General features: G+C 40.4%; 1 protein-coding gene across 3 annotated transcripts in view; it reads left to right on the top strand.

Annotated features, from left to right (window-relative positions):
- Positions 1–19: 19 nt before the first annotated feature.
- PCGF5 (polycomb group ring finger 5) overlaps positions 20–24562 on the top strand; it is a 117716-nt gene continuing 93173 nt past the window's right edge. For 2 of the 3 annotated variants that reach the window (XM_032245561.1, XM_032245557.1), the window contains exon 1: positions 20–116. The gene's annotated coding sequence lies outside the window, so the exon portion shown is untranslated. The remainder of the gene's footprint in view (positions 117–24562) is intronic. The other variant, XM_032245560.1, reaches the window with a different exon arrangement.

Genomic DNA, 24562 nt, shown 5'->3' with positions numbered 1-24562 from the left:
GCTGCCCCGCCCCGCCCCCGCCGGCGCGGGCTCCCTCACCTACCGCCCCACGCGCGCGCGCTCGCGCACCACGCGCCCCGCGCGGCCCGCCCGGATCGTGGCCTCTCGAGAGCAAGGTAAGGGCGATGCGCGGAGACCGGGGAGGCTTCCCCGCCCGACGCGGCCCAGGGAAGTTTGTGGCGTGGCTGTTTTCCGCGAGGCCGGGGGGAGGCCCCGGGAGCCGGGCGAGCCTGGAGGGCGGGAGGGGGCCGCCCGGCGCCTCGGGGTCACAAGTTGCCTAACCTGACCTCGGTGCGGGCCGGTGGGCGGCGCGGCCGGGCGGGCGGCGCGCGAAGAGGGGCTGGAGGCGCGGCGGGGCCGGGCGCCGGGCGGGCAAAGGGAGGGCCCCGAGGAACTTTCTCTTCCCCAGAGGAGCGCCTTCCAGCCCCGGCCGCGGCCCCGCCGCGGGAGCAGCGGCTCCCTGGCTGTACGGAGACCATGAAATGTGTTTGAAGAAGCTGACGCAGTTTGTGACGCTCGCGGCTTCCTGACGGGGACCAGCAGCAGTGGCGCCTCCGCCGAGGAGGGACGACCCGACTCGGCGCTCTGGCCCTTCCCCCGCCGGCAACAGCGCGCCCCGGCGCCTAGTTCGGGGGCCGCGGGCTCGGGGCGCGAGCATCTGCTCCCGGCTGCGCGCGTCGCTTCCGTTTTGATTAGCTCAGGTTATTATATAAGATGTCACGGAGAGGAAAGGGGCGACCGAGAGGCGCGTTGGGGAGGGCGCGGTGGCCTTCCGCGAGTGGCAGGGAGGGGCAGGAGGCAGGACCCGGCGGGACCCACCTGTACGCCCTCCGCGCCCCCTGCGGGCGCCGCCCGCGCGCGTGCCGTGGTGTTGGCTGGGGCCCGGACGGACGTGCCAGTCTCTCGCCTCCCCGCCCCGCCAACACTTGGGCAGCGGCCGAAACGCCGCCACCTCGCCTGGGTCCACAGGTTTCTGGCCCCAGGCGTTTGTACTTTGAAACATTTGTTTAATATTAAGGAAGCTGCGTGTGCGGCCGTCATAGTACGCCCGGAACGTGTGGCGGTGAGCTCCAGGGCAGTGAATGAATCATCGCCCCACGGACCGGGCCCGATGATTCATGCGGGGTACACACACGCGCGCGTACTCGCCGTGTGCCTCTGACCCAGGGAGAGCGGCCCCTCTGCAGTGATGACGCCCAGAGGGGCGGGGGAGACTTAGTGCAAAAGGGCAGCGGAGTACCCGGCTTCCACAATAACTTTGAGGGGGGAATCAGGGACACCCGAAGGGGCGGGGGAAACAGTGCAAAAGGGCAACGGGGTTCTCCTTTCCACAGTAACTTTGGGGGGTCAGGGTCCCCACGTTCCCCAAGGCTTTTTTCGCGTTCTTGGAAGAATTACAAAATTCCACCTGGCTGCATTAATCTATCGGTGGAGGAGCGCTGGCTTGCTGCAGGGCTGGGTCCTGTCTCATTCAGTATTTGGTGTCAAGTGAGGGAGATATCGCACTCTGAAGGAATCCTCCTAGTACTTGCGTCTACCTAAGTAGCTCTAAAGTAATTTGAAAAATTTTAAAAATGGATCTTAAAAGAAAAATTGACTCCTTAAGGCTAGCTTTTTTGAGGGTTTTTAAAAAGCCAGATCCTAAAAGGAACCTCGTTTACCTTTCATGAATACAGAATTTTTCTCACTGTGATCATTCTCAAAGACTAACTTGACTCATTCCCACCCCACATTAGTAAGATTGAATAAAGCTTTCTTATCATTTAGGACTTACCTCAAGTGGCATCTACTCAGAGAGGCGCTCCTGATCTCCTTCATTATCTCCTGACCCCTCCCCCCAGGAGCCACCCGATAGTACTATTTCATTTTCTTCACAGCTAACCGTTTATCTGATATTACTTTGTTTCTACGTTCTTTTAAGTCTGATCTCTTCTTACTAGAATGTAAGCTCCACTATGGCAGGGATTTGGGCTATATTGTTCACTAATAAAACTCTAGCACCTAGAACAGTGCCTGGCATTCATGAAACACTTAGTAATTGTTGACTCATAAATGAATAAACTCTTTTCCTGATTTCTTGGTAGGACTGTTTTTGACAGTTGAAATTAACTGTCAAATTAACTTTTTTTGTGGGAAAGTCACCAAGTTGGTGCAGTTCTGATTCTTTTTCCTCCTGGTTTTGATTGATTTTCTCCTCTGTGATGTTAACCTGCAGCACAAGATGGGTTAAAGCATCATATCCTAAGACACTTAGTATAAAGAAAGATAAAACATGTGGAGCCCTGTCAAGAGAAAGTATGTTACTGTGTAACTTTTGGATGATTCAAAATATTTTCGGTGCTAGTTGAAAAAAAAAGTGCAGGATTTTGAAATGGAATCAGCAAAGTCAAGTCCTGCGGTCATGTGTATCCACTCATTTGGAATACTAATATTTCTATATTTTCGCCCCCCCACTGCCTGGAAAACAACATGAAGTTTAGCTACAGTTTGGGAAGGTCCGTAAGATACCACTTAATGTGAAGGTTTTTTGAGACAGGGTCTCACTCTGTCACAGAGGCTGGAGTGCAATGGCTCAATCATAGCCTCAACCTCCTAGGCTCAAGTGATCCAATATGAAGTATTAATCAAATGAAAACAAGATTTATGCTGCAGAGGCCTTAACTCTGATTTGTTGTTATTCATGTCGGTAATGCCATAAAAGAGTAGATAAAAGGAGTTATTTAAAATTATATTTTAAACACCTTAAATGGATTCCAAAGAATTACAGCTATACAAAGTCAGTGATACAATCTAAGAAAGATTTGAATGTCACATTTAATAATATCCCTTTTATCAAGGATAAACTTTGATAAAGTTTATGTTATAAACTTTGGAGGCATGTTAGTCAGCCCTAGTCTTGTAGCAATATTTTCTGAACTCACTATTTCTGAAGTTAGTGCTGAAGAAGAATGGACATCTAGCAGTTCCATTTCCATAATGGTAGCTGTGATCACTTGCAGAAGCATAATCTCAAGAGTAAGCTCAGAGACAGTAGAATTTTAGCGCTAAAAGAGACTTTGAAATTACTTGGCACAGTTCATTCATTTTTAATCAGTCTCTTTACCAAGGAAACTAAGGCACAGTGAGATGACTTCCTAAAATACAGGGCAAGAGTCAGAACCAAGACTCTGACTCCCATAAAGGGCTTAAGTGGTTGAGAAGGCTTCAATGGTTGGAAGTTCCTGAATTAGCCAGAGCTGCTATAGGTAGAAAAGAGTGGTTTCTATCATTAGTTGATTTTCTACCTTTTGCTTGTGAACTCTCAGAGGGAAAAATCATGTCTTATTCACCTTTGTACCCTCCCATGTGCCTGGGACATCTAGGGGCTCAACAAATGCTTATTGAAAGCAGTTGGGCCAGATGCAGTGGCTCACGCCTATAATCCCAGCAATTTGGGAGGCCGAGGTGGATGGATCACGAGCTCAGGAGTTCAAGACCAGCCTGGTCAAGATGGTGAAACCCTGTCTCTACTAAAAGTACAAAAATTAGCGGGGCATAGTGGTGGGCGCCTGTAATCCCAGCTACTCAGGAGGCTGAGGTAGAGAATTACTTGAACCTAGGAGGCAGAAGAGGTTGTAGTGAGCTGAGATTGCGCCACTGCATTCCAGCCTCAGAAACAAAGCAAGACCCCATCTCAAAAAGGAAAACAAAACAAAACAAAACAAAACAAAAAACAAAGAAAGCAGATGGATTTTAAGTGAAAATATATTTAGAAAGTGAAAAAGCAGGAAAACATATCTTCTTTCCACATTGAAGAAGTTTTCTGACAACAGAATCAGATGTTGATACTAAATAACCTTAGATTTAACCTTAGAACTTTTATAATAATGAAACTACTGTTTAATTTTTATGCCTCCAGATGTTTTTTAAAAAAGGCTTAAAACTTGTAAGTGTGCATATTTGCTTACTTGGCATAATTATTTACTGGAGAAACAGTAGGAGACAGCAGTTAGGACATCTGATAGGTCTTGCTTCTGTCAGAGCATCCAATAGAAAAGCCTAGGTTACAGCCAGTCAGATTTGGGGCTAAAACTCAGCACTGCCCGTAACAAGAGCAGAGCTCTCCACAACAAGTGATCTCTAAAGTGATGATAATGCCATCTGCCTTGAAGGATTGTGTGAGACTGAGATAATGTGTGTGTGTGTGTGTGTGTGTGTACATATATATATATATATATATATATATATATATATATATAAAGTGTGTGGTGTATAAGAGGCTCTTAATAAATGGTAACTGCTATAGTTATGACTACAGACTTGTATAACTATGGGGGCAGCTTAATGTCTCAGAAGTTTCAGTTTTTTCAACTGGAGAATTGGTGGTCAGGATAGGGGAGGAGAATTAATGAGCTCTAAGATCTTGTCCAGTTCTATGGTTTCAGGAACCAGTAAAGAAATATACAGTTCTCCTGAAATTTTAGTTTAAGGTAATTCACATATCCTTAATCCAACAAGAAATATAAAAATGATTAGTTTCTAGACCTTCTTAAGAATTTGTCTAAATTAACTTTTATGATAAGTACATTTTCATTATTTTATATGCTATATATTCATTATTTTATATGCTATATAATGGATATGAAGTTAACTTGAGTATTTCAACCTGTCATCCAGCTTACTATATATAAAGCAATATAAGGAGTATAGTGGTTAATTAGACATAGATACTCTTTCTTTAAGAGGCTTAAGAGTCATATAGAGAGCATAAGACAGATAACTAAAGACTGTTTTACATGGGAGAACTGTTAGAGAGGCATAAAGAAAATACTTTGTGAATTTAGAGGAGGAAAAGACTATTTCTAGCCAGAAAAAAAAAGGTAAGATTTAATTAGGGAATTTTGAGCAAGACCTTAAAGAATTGAGAGGACTTCAAGTGGCAGAAGTGTAGAGACCAGTTTGTGCTAAGACTTGAAGGTAAGAATATCCAGGTTTGGAGAAGAATGTGGTTAAACTGGAGGTTGAGGAGCCTGGAGGCAGTATAATGGGAGAGAATGCTGCATGGGGAGGGGAAATTAGGGCTATATTGTGAAGCATCTTGAATGCTGGGCTAAGGAGACGGTTTAGAAGGCAAGAATCAGAAATACTTTAATGGGGGAATGATGTGATCAAGACTATGCTTTGAAAGAGTAATTTTCATCACAGGAGCCACAGGTAGTCCAGTTAAGTAGCTGTTGAAATATTCTCCAGAAGAGAAGTGATGAGAACCTAAATCAGCGTCGAGGCAGATGAGTTGGGCAAGATACTGCAGAGGTAAATGAAACAGAACTTGCTGGCTAATTGGATATAGGAGTTGAGGAAGAAATCAAAAACAGAAGCTGAGTCACTTAAATTGGTGTTGGCAAGGACTGAAATAGGAAGGGACACTAGTAAAGCACCTGCAAGCAGTGTGCAACCAATAAATATTTGTCTAATTAATGGAGGTGATTATTGGTTTGGATTTGGATGTGTTAACTTGTATGTGCCTGTGGACCATCTCAATGGATGAGAGCCATTAAAAATAAAGAAAGATTTGGGGCATCCTTCTGGAGGGGAATGGTAACCTGTGAGAACAGTTCAGAGTGTGGTGAGAAGAATAAAAGGCTAGGATAGAGCCTTGTGAAAGCTAGTATTCATGGGCTTGAGGGAGACAGGAGGAGGCAGACAGGATGCTCAGCAGAAAGAAGCAGGAGGATGAGGAAAACATAGGGCAAGGAAAGGTGAGGAAGAAAAGGGCATTAGATTTGTCAGTGAGACCATCATCAAAGATGATGTAGCCTTGGAAGAGCAGAGTCAGTTGAGCAGTGGGGATAATGAAAGTCAGCTAGTTACCTGAAGTGTGCCAGGATGGAAGCAAATGGGGAGAGCAAGTGTAAATTGTGATTGGGCTGAGAAAATCAGAGGCTGGGGGTAGGAAGGAAGACAATAACTTGAGGCAAGAAAAGTGTCAATGAAACTTTCTTAAAACCATAAGGAAGGCTTGAGAACATTTGTGCGTAGTGTGGTTGCCAGTGAAGAGGAAAGGAATGAATCAAGGGAGGGGGTAGGAGGGCAGTTAATACACTAGGGACTCCTCAAGTGGGAGAGGTTAGGGTTAGGGTAACCGTACATGCAGCTTGCCCAGTTTAATTACAGTATAATATTTGGACACAGGATACAGGATAAAAGTAGACAATAATGTCCACTTTTAATCTAGAAGAGAGTCTGTTTTTGAATAATTGAATTGATTGCCCTAATCATGATGTGAATAAAGAAGTTACTTATGGGAAAATGTGGCAAAAAATAAAGAAATAAAAGATACACTGATTGGAAAGGAAGAAGTAAACCTTTGTTTGAAGATGACATGATTGTCTATGTAGAAAACTGAGAGACTCAACAACAACAACAAAATCTCCTGGAACTAATAAGCAATTATAGCAGGGTTGTAAGACACAAGGCTAGTATATGAACGTTCGTCGCTTTTCTATATACTAGGAATTAACAAGTGGAATTTGAAATTAAAAACAGTACATTAGTACCTCAAACAAAGTGAAATATGATACTTAGATATATATCTAACAAAATATGTATAAAGTCTATGTGAGGAAAACTATCAAATTTTGATAAAAGAAATCAAAGAAGAATTAAGTAAATGGAGATATATTCCATGTTCATGGGTGGAAGACTCAATATTGTTAGTGCTTCCCAACTGTAGTCGTAGATTTAATGTAATCTCAGTCAAAATCCCAGCAAGTTATTTTGTAGATATTGACAAACTGACTCAAGTTTATATGCAGAGGCAAAAGACCTCTGCATATAATAGCACAATGCTGAAGGAGAAGAACAAAGTTGGAGGCCTGACACTACCTAGCTTCAAGGCTTACTATAAACTTGTAGTAATTGAGACAGTGGTATTGGCAAAAAATTAAAAAAATAGATCATGGAACAGAATAGAGAACCCATAAATAGACCCACGGAAATATAGTCAACTGATCTTTGACAAAGGAGCAAAGGTAATACAGTAGAGAAAAGATAGTCTTTTCAGCACATGGGGCTGAAACAACTGGACATCCACATGCAAAAAAAGAAAAAAGTTAATCTAGACACAGACTTCAGCCTTGCCACAAAAATTAATTCAAAATGGATCACAGACCTGAAAGTAAAACTATAAAACTCCTAGAACATAACATAGGAGAAAGTATGGATGACCTTGGGTTTGGTGATGACTTTTTAGATATGACATCATAGGGACAACCATGAAAGAATTGACAAGCTGGACTTCATTAAAATTTAAAAATTTCTGCTCTGCAGAAGACATTGTCAAGAGAGTAAGAAGATGAGCCACAGACTGGGAGAAAATATTTGCAAAAGGCATATCCAATAAAAGTCTGTTATCCAGAATATACAAAGAACTCTTTAAACTAAACAATAAACAACTCATTTAAAAAATGGGTCAAAGACCTTTACAGACACCTCACCAGAGAAGATACACAGATGGCAAATAAGCATATGAAAAGACATTGCACATCATATGTTACCAGGAAAAATGTAAATCAAAACAACAATGATGTATCACTATATACAATTGAAATAGCCAAAATTCAGAACATTGACAACAGCAAATGCTGGCAAGGATGTGGAGCAACAGGAACTCCCATTTATTAGTGGTGGGAATGTCAAACAGTACAACTGCTTTGGAAGATGGTTTGGGGGTTTCTTACAAAATGAAACATATTCTTATTGCACAATCCAGCAGTTGTGTTCTTTGGTATTTACCCAAAGGTTGAAAACTTGTGGCTACACAAAAACCTGCACACTGATGTTTATAGTAGCTTTCTTCATAATTGCTAAAATTTGGAAGCAACCAAGATATTATTCAAGATAAACTGTAGTACATCCAGACAATGGAATATTAGTGCTAAAAACAAATGTGGTATCAAGCCACGAAAAGACATGGAGGAAGCTTAAATGCATGTTCCTAAGGCAAAGAAGCCAATCTGAAAAGGCTTCATACTGTGTAATTTCAACTACACAACGTTCTGGGAAAGCAAAACTGTAGAGACAGTAAAAAAATTCAGTGGTTGCCAGGGGCTAGGATGGAGGAGGGATGAACAAGCAGAGCACAGACGATTTTTAGGGTAGTAAAACTGCTCTGTATAATAATAACAGTGGATACACAGTATTATACATTTGTCCAAATTCATAGAACGTTGAAGAATACAAAATGCAGATGTGGCTTGGAGGAAGAAAGAAGTTAGATGAAGGCAAAAGGAAATTTTGAGTTCTGAAGAGGAAAGTCGATGGCTCACAGGTAGCTGCATTTGAAATGGGTTGGTTCTCTTTTATTGATTTGCTGAAAGTAAGCGGGGAGTGAGGCGTAAAGTTGCAGTGGAAGAGAGTTGAAAAGGTTTAGAAAGCTTTGGGTCTGCGTGGTGGGGAGCCAAAGGTGATGAGGGCTTGGTAAGTTGCTAGAAGGCCTTAGCCTAGTGACAGGATGAATCACTCCTCTATTTCATGACTTTCTCCGGCAATGCTCAGAAAATTGGAAGTAAAGATGGTGTGAGTATCACTGAAACTGCCAACTCCATATGGGCCCTTAATTGAGTAGGAAGGCAAGTGACACTAGAGTGTCGATGGGCTGGGAGAATAGCAGAGGATACAAGATTAGAGTATGTCATTGGCTGATTCATCAAGAGTGAAGGGTAGGGGAAAACAGGAATGTGGAGGGAGGTTCTGACAGTAGTGGTGAAGGGCATGAGGAACTTTCAGTGTTATTGTGGAGAGATCAGTTCTGAGTGATGACAAAAATTCAAAGTGTGGCTGAGCGTGGGGATGTTGAGTGTCACAGGCCAGTTGAGGTAGAAGATCATTGGTCTTTGGGAGCTATGAGGCCAAAATATCAAAATGATTTTATGTCAGTGTCAGTGTCTTGTCTTTAAAACTATAGAATACACCTCCTAATGCCTTTCTGAGCAGTTAGTCTATAGAGCTGGAAAATACCTTAAAGATAAGGAAGTTGTTCCTTTATTTTAAAGATGAGGAAGCTTTAAAATCTTTTAAACATGTCTAGGTATATGTGAGTTTACCAGGATTACACACATGCATGGTGGAGCTGGCTCTCGAAAGAACTGGGATCTCTGAATCTCAGATAATATTGCCCTCTGGGGCCAGGAGCAGTGGCTCACGCCTGTAACCTCAACACTTTGGGAAATGGAGGTGGGTGGATCACTTGATGTCAGGAATTTGAAACCAGCCTTGCCAACATGGTGAAATCCTACTAAAAATACAGAAATTAGCCAGTTGTGGTGGCACGCCCTGTAATCTCAGCTACTCGGAGGGTGAAGCAGAAGAATGGTTTGAACCCAGGAGGTGGAGGTTGTAGTAGCAGGGATTGTGCACGGCACTCCAGCCTGGGCCACAGAACAAAACTGTTTCAGAAGGAAAAACAAATACCTTCTAGGGCAGAATAAGTAATTTAAAGTATCCGCTGAACAAAATCTTAGAATACTTTTTCACCATACCAAGGAGTAGACCCATGACTGTCATATACCAACCAAATAAATTACTCCACATGTATGGGGAATAGTATGATGTAGGATGAGAAGCCAGGAATGGATGGGTCATATCTCTCCTTTAAATACTTCCTGAATAGCAAAACGGTGTTGATTCCCCTTGAACTTAGGTTACTGAGTAGAGTACTGGTAACATTTATGTTTGCATCTGAGTTAAACCTTTCTGGCGGCAGACACATTTTTATGTCAATTAGAAGTGAATTAAATGACTGGGAAACGTTTGCTCATAGATCCTCAGTTTATTGCTTTCACGGCCATATTTAGTGGATCTCTCCTTCCTCACTGGGAATGTCAGGAAACTCACAAATGCCATGACAGACACTACCAGCTTTGAGATCCTGTTTTTGAACTCAGAACTTTTAAAAGTAGAAAGATCTTTCTCCTCATAAAATGTTAAAGGAACCCTTAATTCAACATGTGGAAGTTGGAATTAGTCCTGATTCTGTAAGTGCCTAAGTTTCCTCATCTGTAGTGTAGAAAAAAATAATATCTGGTCTATCTCCCAGGTATTCGATGCAAAAACTCTTTGCAAGTAAATAATGTTATGCAAATGTAAGTTATCAGTATTACCACATGGGATGCAACATATACTGTGATGTTTAAGAACTTAATTTTTAAAGTGTTTTGAATAAAACAACAAAAATGACTATTGAAATTTGGTGGGGCATTGGTTTAGGCCCTTAAAGTAAATCATGACAACTTTTCTCTCGTTGTTCCTGTTACAGTGTGCCTGACCAAGTGAGATTAAGGCAGTGTGTTTCATGACAAATGAAATTTCTGCCTTTTTAATTTATTTCTAACTTTAAAAAAAGTTTTTGTATTGTGAAGTATAACACATATACAGAAAACTTTTGAAATGTAAATACACAGTTTAATGAATTTTAAAAAGTGAATATCCATGTAACTACCACCCAGCTCAAGAAATAGACAACTTTAATTTATTTTTCCTCCCATGGGAATCTTTTATTCTTCTGCTAAATGGTTTTTCCCCACCCCCACGGAAGTCATGAGTAGTAGCAGGAGGCAATTATACATTTTGGCAAGTCCAAAATACGCACGTTTTTCAAGTGGAACAAGATCAAAAGTGTAATATTAGTGTTTTATTCTGTAGTTACTCTTGTAATTTATTTCTTATTTCTAAAACTGTGAACTTAGTATTTAGGACAAGTGGTAGGTTTTCAGTCTTAAAGATTAAATTAAATTTTTCAGGCTAAGCATCTTCAGATTTGGGTACTTTGGATGGAAGTAAAAAAAAATTGTGACACTTTGTATGTGAGAAAAGTCCTCATGGTTGATTATTTTTTAAAAGTTCTTATCTTCCTTCCTTTGCCTGTCTTTAGAAGTAAAACAGCTAAGACTCCTGTATTGTTGATGACTTTGGGCAGCTGTCAAAGGTCTTCTTGGAAATTGCTTGATAGTTATCAAGGTAAATACCTTTCAACTTAGGCCACTATAGGCTAGATATGAAGTGGCAAGAAGGATTCAGTGAAAAAGCTTCATTGCATTTAAAAAAAAAAAAATCTCTATTTTTGGTCTGGGCATGGTGGCTCATGCCTATAATCCCATCACTTTGGGAAGTGGAGGTGGGTGGATCACTTGAGACCAGGAGTTGGAGATTAGCCTGGTCAACACAGTAAAACCCCGTCCGTCTCTACTAAAAATACAAAAATCAGCCAGGTGTGGTGGTGCACGCCTGTAATCTAAGCTACTTGGGAGGCTGAGGCAGGAGAATCACTTGAACCCAGGAGGTGGAGATTGTAGTAAGCTGAGATCAGAACTTACTCCAGTGTGGGTGACAGAATGAGACTCTGTCTCAAAAAAAAAATCTGTATTTTTATTTGTTTGATTATAATCTACTGCAATAAATCCTATCATGTTTTAAGACTAAGTTTATGAATTAATGGATTAAAAATAGATTAAAAGTCTTGTGGCATCTCGAAGGATTCTCTTGAATTTTTTTGATGATTAAAAAATAAAGGATAATAATAAAATAGTTGGAAAAATATCTAATCTGTCATGTCTGTAAAAGACAGAAAAATTATGACTGTTAAAAGAAGTTGATAAGGATTCATCTTTGATAGCAGTCTCTGTGGTTTTGAGATTTAGTTAATGAGACTTCAGATTAGAATTTGGTGGATGGAACAATGTGTCTACTGTCAGTCTCTCCTGCAACACCATTACAGTAATGGTAAATATAAGAGGCAACAGTTGAGAGGAGGCACCAGCAAAGTTTTGGAAGATGAAAAGCAAATAGACCTGTGGCATCTGCCTTAGTATAATGAAGGATGTTTATATCTAAGTGCCTTTAACTTAAGTTGAGAGGAGATACTGGAAAGATATAGCCACTGTATGTCCTAGAATTCCAGAAGGTTTCTGGAATTAGAGGCTTTGGAGTGGGACAAAGGCCTGAAAATGAAGGATAGGTGGAAAATCTGTAAGGGAACTAGACCCTCAGTTCACTTCTCCTATGCTGTACATCAAGATGAAGTCTTTGACAGAGACTGGGCATTTTGTTTTCTGAGAAATTAATGTAAAATAGAGATTCTGGATTTAGGAATGCCAGACAAAACAGAGGAGAAAGGTAAAATGATCACCTGAGAAGGGAATTTAATGAAATTCTGCTCACTAAACAGTGAGACTCCATACTCTTCCCCAAGTCCAATCCTAGGATAGTCAGGTAATTATCCAGTCAGGACTGGTAAAATGAGAAGCCTTAGAAGGACTTACAGAAACTGATATTTGAGGTCCCACAATGAAAAAAGTTACTGACCACACATTCTTTCTACAGTGAGCCCATCACTTAACAACCCTATAACCCTCCTCCCTCCTTTCCCTCGCCCTGTGAACATGGAACTTGCAGTCAGCTTTGCGATGCTTTGTTTTTAAATGTAAATGAATATGAGACATTTGAAGAAGGACTTCAATAAAAAAGGCAAAACCCAAAATAAATGAACAACAACAAAAAAAATCACAGAGAAATCAGAAATGCAAGGAGAAGAAAATGAAAATAATCAAAGCCATAACATCTATAATTAATACGTAAAGAGAGGAGAAGATACTGTTTCTGTAAAATAAAAATGGGGACTGTGAAAAAGTAATAATCAGAGAATAATAAATCTTAGATTTTAAAAATTAAATGGCAAAAAGTTTCATTGGGTGGACCGGACTATAAAGTAGAAACTAAAAGCAAAAAGACGGAAAATATGTAAGGAGAAATAGAATTAGAGAACTGGTTTAGCAGGTACACCACCATACTAAGAGTTCCAGAAAGCGATTACAAGGAAAAGTAACAGAAAAAATTACCAAAGAAGTAATGCAAAAAAATTCCCAGAATGGGAGGACATACATTTATAGATTAGCCAGAAGAATAAATGAAAAAGGGACCACAAAAGATATGCAGTATACAAAACAAATAATTGTAAAATTTGAAAATACAAAGGGAAATGAGGATATCTTAACTTCCTGCAGAAAAACAGGCCATAGCTAGGTGTGCTGGATCACGCCTGTGATCCTAGCACTTTGGAAGCCTGAAACAGTGGATCACCTGAGTCCAGGAGTTCAGGACCATGTGGACAACATGAAAATCCCGTCTCTACAAAAAATCCAAAAAAATTAGCTGGGCGTGGTGATACACACCTGTAGTCTCAGCTGTTTTGGAGCTGAGGTGGAAGGATCGCCAAAGACCGGGAGGCAAAGGTTGCAGTAAGCCGAGGTCACACCACTGTATTCCAACCTGGATGACAGAGGGAGACCATGTCTCAAAAAAAAAAAAAAAAAAGAAAGTAAAAGAGGTCACATACAAAAAGATTAGGAGGTCTAATGGCACTAGATTTCTTAATAACATTGGAATCTAAGGACTATGAGTTAATTCCTTCAGAGTTCTGAGGGAAATTATTTTCGATCTAGAATTTCAAAGACAAAAACTATTAAGTGGGAGATAGAATAAAGACGTGGAGGGCATGAAAGATCTCAAAAATTTATTCTCTATGCATCATTTCACAGTAAGCTAATGGGTGGTATGTTTTATTAAAATGTGGGATAAACCAAGAAAGAATAATATATGGAATTCCGAAAACAGGTAGTCAAACACAGGAGAAAAAAAAAAGAAAATTCTGGGATGACAGTGAAGAGAAACTTCAGATGACAGTATAGCAGCCTACTGAGAAGCCAGTCCTGATCAGAATAGGAGGAAGGATCACTCAACAAACACAAATGCAAAACTGATAGATGATCTGATACATTTGGCCAAGTGTAACATATTCTTCAGAAAGGTGTCCTGGTTCCCCAGGAACTAGCATTTGGGTTGTATTACTGATTTTTAAAAGCTGGTAAATGGAAAAGCTTCAGTGGCAACTATTTTTACCAGCTAGTCTGGAAGTATTTTAATAACAATTGGTACAGCTGTACCAAGAGATACAGACAAACTGTTGACCCTGGCCATACCTGACTGCAAGGTAGGCTGGGAAAAAAACACTGACATAACTATACAGTATTATGAGATGGAAAAGAATAAGCTAGAGTACAATGGGACAGCCATAATTATATCAATAAGTGTCTAAAATTAATAAATCAAGACAGCAGTATAACATTATTTAGGAAGATGCAATTAAATATCAAAAGAAGCCGGGCGCGGTGGCTCACACCTGTAATCCCAGCACTTTGGGAGGCCGAGGTGGGTGGATCACGAGGTCAAGAGATCGAGACCATCCTGGTCAACATGGTGAAACCCCGTCTCTACTAAAACTACAAAAAATCAGCTGGGCATGGTGGCGCGTGCCTGTAATCCCAGCTACTCAGGAGGCTGAGGCAGGAGAATTGCCTGAACCCAGGAGGCGGAGGTTGCGGTGAGCCGAGATCGCGCCATTGCACTCCAGCCTGGGTAACAAGAGTGAAACTCTGTCTCAAAAAAAAAAAAAAAAATCAAAAGAAATAGCTAAAAAAATTTTAAGTAGCTTGCCTTTGTGAGTGAGTGGAGAGGTGAGGCAGGGTATTGCTGTTTCTCTTTCTTTATCCTTTTTCTTTTTTTTTTTTTTTTTTTTTTGAGACAAAGTCTTGCTCTGTTGCCTAGGCTGGAGTGCAGTGGTGTGATTACAGCTCACAGCAGCCTTGACTTCCCAGGCTCAAGCAATCCCCCCACGTTAGCTTCCCAAGTAGCTGGAACCACGGGTGCAATCCACCACACCCAGCTAATTTTTTAAAGTTTTGTAGAGACAGGGTTTCACCATGTTGTCCAGGCTGGTCTCAAACTCCTGAGCCAGGCAATCCTCCCACCTCAGCCTCCCAAAGTGCTGGGATTACAGGTGTGAGCCCCTGTAACTGGCCTGCTGTTTCTCATTTTAAACCTAGTAGTACACTTTAAGAATAATTTTCACAGGTTATTTTGATTAAAAATAGTAAGAAAAAAATAGTGGTAATAAGTAGTTTAGAAAATGATTTACTTGTATCCAGAGCCATTCCTTTCAGTGGCAAAACCACAATTACTTTTACCCCAATCTAATACATGAAGCATTATTATTTGGAAGTTAGATTCATCCCCCACAATTTCAGCACTCACTCTATCTCAGCATCTTTTGGGGGAGCTTTTAAGAAAATTCAGTCCGGGTGCGGTGGCTCACGCCTGTAATCCTAGCACTTTGGGAGGCTGAGGCAGGTGGATCATGGTTTGAAACCAGCCTGGCCAATGTGGTACAGCCCCATCTCAACTAAAAATACAAAAATTAGCCGGTCGTGGTGGTAGGTGCTTGTAATTCTAGCTACTTGGGAAGCTGAGGCAGGAAGTTGCTTGAACCCAGAAGGCGGAAGGGCAGTGGGCTGAGATCAGGCCACTGCACTCCAACCTGGATGACAGAGCAAGACTTTGTCTAAAAAAAAGAAAAAAAAAGAAAATTCAGATGACTCTCCCATCTCAAGATTCTGACTTTTTTTGGCTTTGGGTGAGCCCTAGGGAATTAGTGATATTTAAAAGCTTGCTAGCTACTTCTGATAAGGAGCTAGGGCTAAATCCTCTAGCCCAGGTAGTTTAAGCATCTTTGCTTCTGCTTCCTAAACATCTTTTGTATTCTTCCCATCTTGTCCTCTCTCAGTACTTCTGTTTCAAGTCAGGTCCTCACTATCCTCAGATCTGAACTAGTGTAGTCTCTTTTAAGTCAGAAGAATAGGAGGAAAGCAAGGGAGAGACATGGGAGAGGTGAGTTAGATTACCCATGAATAATGAGAATGGTTGTCAGGCAGCCAATATTTGTTTCCTTTTTTTAAAAAAAAAAAAATCTTTTAAAAATTTATTTTAACTTTAGGGGTACAAGTGTAGGTCTCTTACATTGGTAAACTTTAGTCATAGGGATTTGTTGTAGAGATTATTTCATCATCCTGGAATTAAACCTAGTACCCATTAGTTGTTTTTCCTGATCCTCTCTCTCCTTCTACTCTCCGCCATCCAAAATGCCCCAATGTGTGTTGTTTCCCTCTGTGTGTCCATATGTTCTCATCATTTAGCTCCCACTTACAAGTGAGAACAGGTAGCATTTGGTATTCTGTTCCTGTGTTAGTTTGCTAACACAGCTAGTTTGTCCTCCAGCTCCAACCACGTCCCTGCAAAGGACATGATCTTGTTCTTTTTTATGGCTGCATAGTATTCCATGGTGTATAGGTACCACTTTTTTTTTTAATCTAGTCTATCATTGGTAGGCATTTAGTTTGATTCCATGTCTTTGCTATTATGAATAGTGCTGCAATAAACATATACATGCATGTGTCTTTTTTGTAGAACTATTTATATTCCTTTGGGCAGGGTTGAATGGTGTTTCTATCTTTAGGTCTTTGAGGAATCACCACACTGTTTTCCACAATGGCTGAACTAATTCACACCCCTGTCAACACTGTATAATGTTCTTTTTTCTCCACAACCTCACCAGCATCTATTTTTTCTTTTTCTTTTTTTTTTTTTAACTTTTTAGGAAAACCCTTTTCTGACTGGTGTGAGATGGTGTATCATTGTGATTTTGATTTACATTTCTCTAATGATCAGTGATGTTGAGCTTTTTGTCATTAGATTATTGGTGGCGTGTATATCTCCTATTGAAATTTGTCTGTTCATGTGTTTTGCCCACCTTTTAATGGAGCAGCTTGTTTCTTTTCTTGTAAATTTGTTTAAGTTCCTTATAGTTGCTGGATATTAGACCTTTGTCAGATGCATAGTTAGCAAAAATTTTCTCCCACTCGTAGGTTGCTGTTTACTCTGCTGGCAGTTTCTTTTGCTGTACAGAAACTAATTAGATCCCAATTGTCAACTTTTGCTTTGTTGCTATTACTTTTGGTGTCTTCATTATGAAATCTTTGCCCATGCATGTGCCCTGAATGAAGGGTTGTCTTCCAAGGTTTTTATAGTTTTTTTTTTTGGGTTTACATTTAAGTCTTTAATCCATCTTGAGTTAATTTTTGTATATGGTATAAGGAAGAGGTCCAGTTTCAGTCTTCTGCATATGGTTAGCCAGTTATCACAGCACTATTTATTGAATAGGGAATCCTTTCCCCATTGCTTATTTTTGTCAAAGATTTGATAGTTGTAGGTGTGTGTCCTTATTTCTGGGTTTTCTATTATGCTCCATTGGTCTATATGTCTGTTCTTATACCAGTACCATGCTGTTTGGGTTACTATAGACCTGTAGAATTGTTTAAGGTTGGGTAGTGTGATGCCTCCAACTTTGTTCTTTTTGCTTAGGATTGCCTTGGCTATTCAGGCTCTTTTTGGTTCCATATGAATTTTAAAATAATTTCTTCTAGTTCTGTGAAGAATGTCAATGATAGCTTAATGGGAATAGCACTGAATCTATAAATTGTTTGGGGCAGTGTGGCCATTTTCATGATACTCATTCTTCCTATCCGTGAGCATGGAATGGTTTTCAGTTTGTGTCATCTCTGATTTCTTTGAGAAGTGGTTTGTAGTTCTCCTTGTAGAGATCTTTTACCTCCCTAGTTAGCTGTATTTTTAGGTATTTTATTATTTTTGTGGCAATTGTGCATGGGAGTTCATTTGTGATTTGGCTCTTGGCTTGACCCTTGTTGGTGTATAGGAATTTGACTTTAGGCTAATGATTGCACATTGATTTTGTATTCTGAGATTTGCTGAAGTTGTTTGTCAGCTTGAGAAATGTTGGGACTGAAACAATGGGGTTTTCTAGATATAAGACCCTGTCATCTGAAAACAAGGATAGTTTGACTTCCTCTTTTCCTATTTGAATGCACTTTATTTCTTTTTCCTGTCTAATTTCCCTGGCCAGAACTTTGAATACTATGTTGAATAGGAGTAGTGAGACAGGGCATCTTTGTCTTGTACCAGTTTTCGAGGGGAATGCTTCCATCTTTTGCTCATTCAGTATGATGTTGGCTATGGGTTTGTCATATGTGGCTCTTATTATTTTGAGGCATGTTCCTTCACTACCTACCTAGTTTATTGAGAGTTTTAAGCATTAATGGATGTTGAATTTTATTGAAAGCCTTTTCTGCATCTATTGAGATAATTGTGGTTTTTGTCTTTAGTTTGTGTTTAGTTCTGTGTATGTGATGAATCACACTTATTGCTTTGTGTATGTGGAACCAACCTTGCATCTTGGGGATGAAGCCCACTTGATCATGGTAGAAAAGCTTTTTGATGTGCTGCTGGATTTGGTTTTGAGGATTTTTGCATAAGTGTTCATCAAGGATATTAGTCTGAGGTTTTCCTTTTCTGTTGTATTTCTGCTGGGTTTTGGTAGCAAGGTAATGCTGGCCTCATAGAATCAATTAGGGAGGAGTCCCTCCTTTTCAGTTTTTTGGAATAGTTTCAGTAGGAATGGTAGCAGCTCTTCTTTGTACAATTTCAGAACTCGTTATTGGTCTGTTCAGGGATTCTGTTTCTTCCTAGTTCCGTCTTCGGAAGGTGCATGTGTCCAGCAATTTATTCATTTCTTCTAGATTTTCTAGTTTATGAGTATATAGGTGTTTATAATATTCTCTGATGGTTGTTTGTATTTCTGTGAGGTCAGTGGTAATGTCCCCTTTATCATTTCTGGTTGTGTTTGTTTGAATCTTCTCTTTTCTTCTTTGTTAGTCTAGCTAGTTGTCTATTTTATTATTTTTTTCAAAAGCAGGCTTCTGAATTCATTTATCTTTTCAGTTTTTATGTCCCTTATCTCCTTCAGTTCAGCTTTGATTTTTGTTATTTCTTGTCTTCTGCTAGCTTTGGGATTCGTTTGCTCGTGGTTCTCCAGTTCTTTTAGTTGTAATGTTAAGTTGTTAACTTGAGATCTTTCTAACTTTTTGATGTGGGCATTTAGTGCTATAAATTTCTCTCTTAACGCTGCCTTAGCAGCGTCCTGGAGACTGGTACATTGTATCTTTGCTGTCATTAGTTTCAAATAACTTCTCGATTTCTGCCTTTATTTCATTATTTACCCCAAAGTCATTCAGGAGCAGGTTATTCATTTTCCATGAAATTGTATGGTTTTGAGTGAATTTCTTAGTCTTGAGTTCTAATTTGATTGTGCTGTGGTCCAAGAGACTGTTTCTTAATATTTCAGTTCTTTTGCATTTGCTGAAAAGTGTTTTACTTCCGATTATGTGAACAATTTCAAGAGTACATGCTTTGTGACAATGAGAAGAATGTATATTCTATGATCCAGTGCTGAGTATACATTTGATCCGGTGCCGAGTTCAGGTCTTGAATATCTTTGTTAATTTTCTTTCTCAATGATCTGTCTATGGGGTGTTAAGTCTCCCACTATTATTGTATGGGAGTCTTAAGTTTCTTTGAAGGTCTCTAAAAACTTGCTTTATGAATCTGGGTGCTCCTATGTTGGGTGCATATATATTTAGGATAGTTAGATCTTGTTGAATCGAACCCTTTATCATTATGTAATGCCCTTTGTCTTTTTTGATCTTTGTTGGTTTAAAGTCTGTTTGGGCAGAAACTAGGATTGCAACCTTTGCGTTTTTTCTGTTTTCCGCTTTGTTGGTAGATTTCCCTTCATCCTTTTATTTTGAGTCTATGTGTGTGTTTGCATGTGAGATAGGTCTCTTTTGACTCTTTTTCCAGCTTGCCACTCTGTGTCATTTCATTGAGGCATTTAGCCCATTTATATTTAAGGTTAGTATTGATATGTGTAGTTCTGATCGTATCATCATGATGTTAGCTGATTACTTTGCAAACATGTTTATGTGGTTGCTTTATAGTATCAGTGCTCTGTGTACTTCAGTTTGTTTTTGTAGTGGCTGGTATTAGTCTTTCATTTCTGTGTTTACTGTGTCCTTCAGGAATCTTGTAAGGCAGGACCAGTGGTAATGAATTCCCTCAGCATTCGCTTGTCTGCAAGGATCTTATTTCTCCTTGCTTATGAAGCTTAATTGGCTGGATATGAAATTTTGGGTTGGAATTTCTTTTCTTTAAGAATGTTGAATATTGACCCCCAGTTTCTTCTGGCTTATAGGGTTTCTGCTGAGAGGTCTGTTATTAGTCTGATTGTCTTCCCTTTGAAACTGACCTGGTCTTTCTCTCTTGCTGCCTTTAACATTTTTTCTTTCATTTCAACCTTGGAGAATCTGATTATTACCTGTCTTGAGAATGCTCTTCTCATGGAGTATCTTGCTGGAGTTCTTTGCATTTCCTGAATTTGAAGGTTGGTCTGTCTAGCTAGGTTGGAAACATTCTCATGGATGATATCCTAAAATATGTTTTCCAAATTGGTTCCATTATCCCCATCACTTTCAGGTATACCAGTCAGTGGTAGATTCAGTCTCTTTATGTAATCCCATTATTTCTCTGAGGTTTTATTAATTCCTTTTTATTCTTTTTTCTCTATCTTCTCCACCTGTCTTATTTCAGACAGACAGTCTTTAAGGTCAGATTCCTCTACTTGGTCTATTCTGAGATGAATACTTGTGATTGCATTATGAAATTCTTATAGTTTGTTTTTTGTCTCTATCAGGTTGGTTACAGTCCTTTGTCCTGGCTGTTTTGTCTGTCAGCTCCTGCGTTTTAGCATGATTTTTAGCTTCTTTGCATTGGTTATAATGTAATCCTTTAGCTCAGAAAGTTTGGTTTTATCCATATTCTGAATTCTACTTACGTCATTTCAGCCATCATGGCCTCAGCCCAACTGAACCCTTGCTGGAGAGATGATACGATCATATGGAGGAAAGAGGGCACTCTGACTTTTTGAGTTTTCAGTGTTCTTGTGTTCATTTTTTCTCATCTTTGTGGGCTTATCTACTTTCAATATTTGAGGTTGCTGTCCTTTTGATTTTTTTTTTTTTTTTCTTTTTCAAATCTGGCTACTTTTCTATACTACCGCTGTGGTTTGCTAGGGGTCTGCTTCAGTCCCTAGTGGCCTTGGATTTTTCAGTACCTGGAGGTATCACCAGTGAAGGCTACAAAGCAACAAAGATGGCAGTGTACCCCTTCCTGTGGGAGTCCCATCCCAGGGCGGTATAGACCTGTTGCCAGCCTGAATGAAGCAGTGGGAGGTAGCTGGAGACCCCAGTTGGGTGGTGTCACCCAGTCAGGAGGAACAGGATAAGGGACTCACTTACAGAAGAAGTTTGGCCACATTTTTGCTGTACTGTGCTGGGGTACTACCTCTGCCCCAAGTTGGCTTGGGCTCTCCAAGTGTGGAGGCTGAAAGGGCGAAGTCACACAGACAGCAAAGGTGGTAGCCTGCCCCTCTCTCTGGGAGCTCTATTCCAGGAAATTTTCAAGTCTCTCTCAGCCAGAGAACACCAGTGGGAGTGTCTGGAAGCCTGAATTGGAAGGTTTTCCCTGTGAGGAAGAATGGATCGGGAGTGCACTTAAGAAGCAGTATGGCCATGTTTTGGTAGAACAGCTGTGCTGTGCTGAGGAATCCCTTCTACCCTCAGTGGGTTTGAAGTCTCCAAAGCCCACAGTCTGGAGCAGCAACAATGTCAGCCACTCCTCCCCCCAGGAACTGTGTGTCAGTTCCATGCAACACTGTTGTCCGTGCCCGGCTGGAATTCCAAGCCATTGTGTCATCCTGTGAGGTGCCATGGAAGTGGGGCCTGTTGACTGTCACTGCTTAGCCCCCTGGATTTTGCCTCTTTCCTAGGGGTATGTATGGAGGTCTAACCTCCCTCTTTGCCAGAGTTGTAGTTACTTTTGCCAGGAAGCCCGGAGCTGGAGTATGTAAAGCTACTGGGTTTCCGTGTGTGCCTGAGTGGCTGCTCTGCTGACACTCCGCATAGCTCTGCGTGTTGGACTGAAGGCCAACCACTGGAGTAGTTTCATGAGGGGTTCTCCTGACCCAGGGGTTGCAAAGTTGGTGGGGCAAGCGTGATTTCCTGGGCCCATACATTAATTCACTGCTTCCCTGGGCAGGGGAGATTCCCTTCACTCCATGTGGCTCCCAGGGTGATCATTTTGCCTTGCTTTTCTCCGTTCTCTGTGGATCAGGTTGTTTCCTTGATTAATCCCAATGCAGCTACCTGGATGTTTTACTTGAAGGTGCCGTATTTACTTGCCCCTTTCATTCCTGTCTTTGAGAGCCACGCATCCTAGCTGCTTCTAGTCAGCCGTCTTGGCCACTTCCCCCTTCAATGTTTGTTTCTTTATGTTTTGCAGACAGTAGTTAAATTGATGACCTTATCTTGAATTTCCTGTGGAGTAATTTTATAGCTCAAGTTCAAGTAAATTTTAACTTAAAAACATTTTATTTCTTTGCCTTTAACATTACCTCTTGGGCTAACCCAGCTGTACCCTCAGGTTGCCCTCAAGTTATTTGATCTAACCTGGATTTTGCCCTGACCCTCACAGCCATGGTCTACCAGGCGTTCACCAGTAACAGCATTGCCAGGTTGCAACTGGAGTCACCAGCAGTTTTCATAGCTCACTAGTTGTCCATGGTGAGAATTCTTAGAAAGGTGATCAGCAAGCAAGAGATGAAGGAATATAAGAACTGCATGATTTCACAAGGTTAGAAACCTTGTTGCATTGAACTTTCAACAAAAGAAATTTTGTATACCTAAAAGAAGATATGTTTATTGTGTAGATAAAATAAATATTTTAGACCTCAGGGAAAAACTTCCTATATAAATAACCTAATGAACTAAAATGTTTAAAATGTCAAGTTACAAAGTTTCTTTTGTACCTTCCACCAGTTCCATTCCCTGCCTCCCTAGATTCAACTAGGGATGTACTAGTAATTGTTTTACATCAAGCCAGTGCCCTACTCCATACATTGGTGGGACTTGCCCCTAACATTCTTTCCATGTATAGGGAGCTGTTCCAGCTGGTTTCTGAGGGACTGCTTTACATTTACATACATTTATACTGTTGGGCCAAAGTCTGATCTTTAAGGTGATGGATTGCTTCATTTCATCAATGTTATTTAGAATTTGCCCACTTGATGCAAGACCAGTGAGAATCACTAGGCCAGTGATTCTCACACTTGAATGTGTACAGAAGTACTGGGAATGGCATTACATTGCAGATTCCGGTTTAGTCAGTCTCAGGTGGGGGCTAAGATTCTGCATTTCTAAGTTTCCCAGGAGATGCTACTGATCTGCCGACCACACAGAAAAGGTTCTGGCTAGTGGTTCTCAACCCTGGTTTCGTATTAGAATTATCTGGGGACTTTTAAAAACTCCTGATATCCAGGACTTATCTGTAGTGATTCTGACTTAATTGGTCCAGGATGGGGCCTCTGCATGATATATAGATATATGAGATAGATACATAAGATTTGACAGTAATGTGCAGATTGGTTTGGGAACCACTGTTACAAGCTCTGCACACTTTTGCTGTGGTAGATAAAGATCTTCATGTACAGATTTTGTAGGGATCTGGAAAGCATCTTATAGAGCCTTTATGATGTGAGCGCACCTGCTTTGTGGATACAGTCCATAGAGAAGGGATTCCTCTTCACTACTAGATTCCCAGAGGTGAGGTGGAGGTGACTATCAGAGAAGCATACCTAAGAAGAAAAAAAAAATTGTCTTTTCATTAAAAAAACCCCAGATGTCACTTGATATAGGAAGGAAGTTTGAAGTGATAAATGAATGCAAAGTGGGTATCTCTTGATTCACAGGGTCCTTCTGTTTTCTACATTCTTTCAGTAAGAGATCATAGGGAAAGTATGTTATATACACAACTTCAATGCTTCATGTTTTCTTCAGAGAAGTCTATATATTTACTTCTTACTATCTGTATATATGTTTACTTATAAACATGTATACCTGAAAATTTTCTGTGTAGCCAGAATTCTAGTATTTATTTTTGCTTTCCCAATTATTTAGAAAAAATTAGAGTATTTTCTATACAGTTACTTGTCCTAAAAACTGAATTACTTAACATCTTGATGAAAGAATTGTTGTTATTCCTAGGATCTTCCAATGCTAACGGCAGAGGGACGATTCTATTGGCTCTAAAATCATAGGCCTTTAATTAATTTCAAATGTTAATTGTTTTATTATTACAAGGAAACCCCTAGAAGAAGAAAATACCATTTTATATACATTAAAATTATATTAATTGTAACTTCTTAGTAACAATAAACTTTAAAACCAGTGAATAAAATTAAATATAATTTTGCTGCTGAGAAATTGGAATCTTCTCCCTTACATACCCACTATTTCATTATAAAATAGACTTTGATTTTATTTCCTTAACACTGCCTTGTCTACTTCAAGGCCACTGCCTTCATTTGGATTCTCATTCACATTAATTTCTTCACTGACCATCCCTACCTCCACTTGTGTCCCTTAGGATCCTTCTGCCAGAGTCTTCTCTTGTGGAGGTAGATCTTTGGCTCCTCCTTGTGTGAGAGCAAAGTCCAAATCTACAGAGTGTCATTTGGAGCCTGCTGACCTACCCAGCCTTTTTTCAACCCTTATCATTTGTCATTTCCCTAGATAGCAGCTTTGTCTTTCCTTAGCTGAGATTGAGGATCAGGAAAGAAATATTGGAGGCTTGAAGAGAAAGGTAAAGAGCCATGCAAGAGTGGTCGGGGAGA

The sequence above is a fragment of the Sapajus apella genome, unplaced genomic scaffold (assembly GCF_009761245.1).
Source record: "Sapajus apella isolate SASKATOON/1434 unplaced genomic scaffold, GSC_monkey_1.0 scaffold58, whole genome shotgun sequence".
Classification (NCBI taxonomy): domain Eukaryota; kingdom Metazoa; phylum Chordata; class Mammalia; order Primates; family Cebidae; genus Sapajus; species Sapajus apella.
Note: the sequence above shows the minus strand (reverse complement) of the source record. Positions and strands in the feature narration are given on the sequence as shown.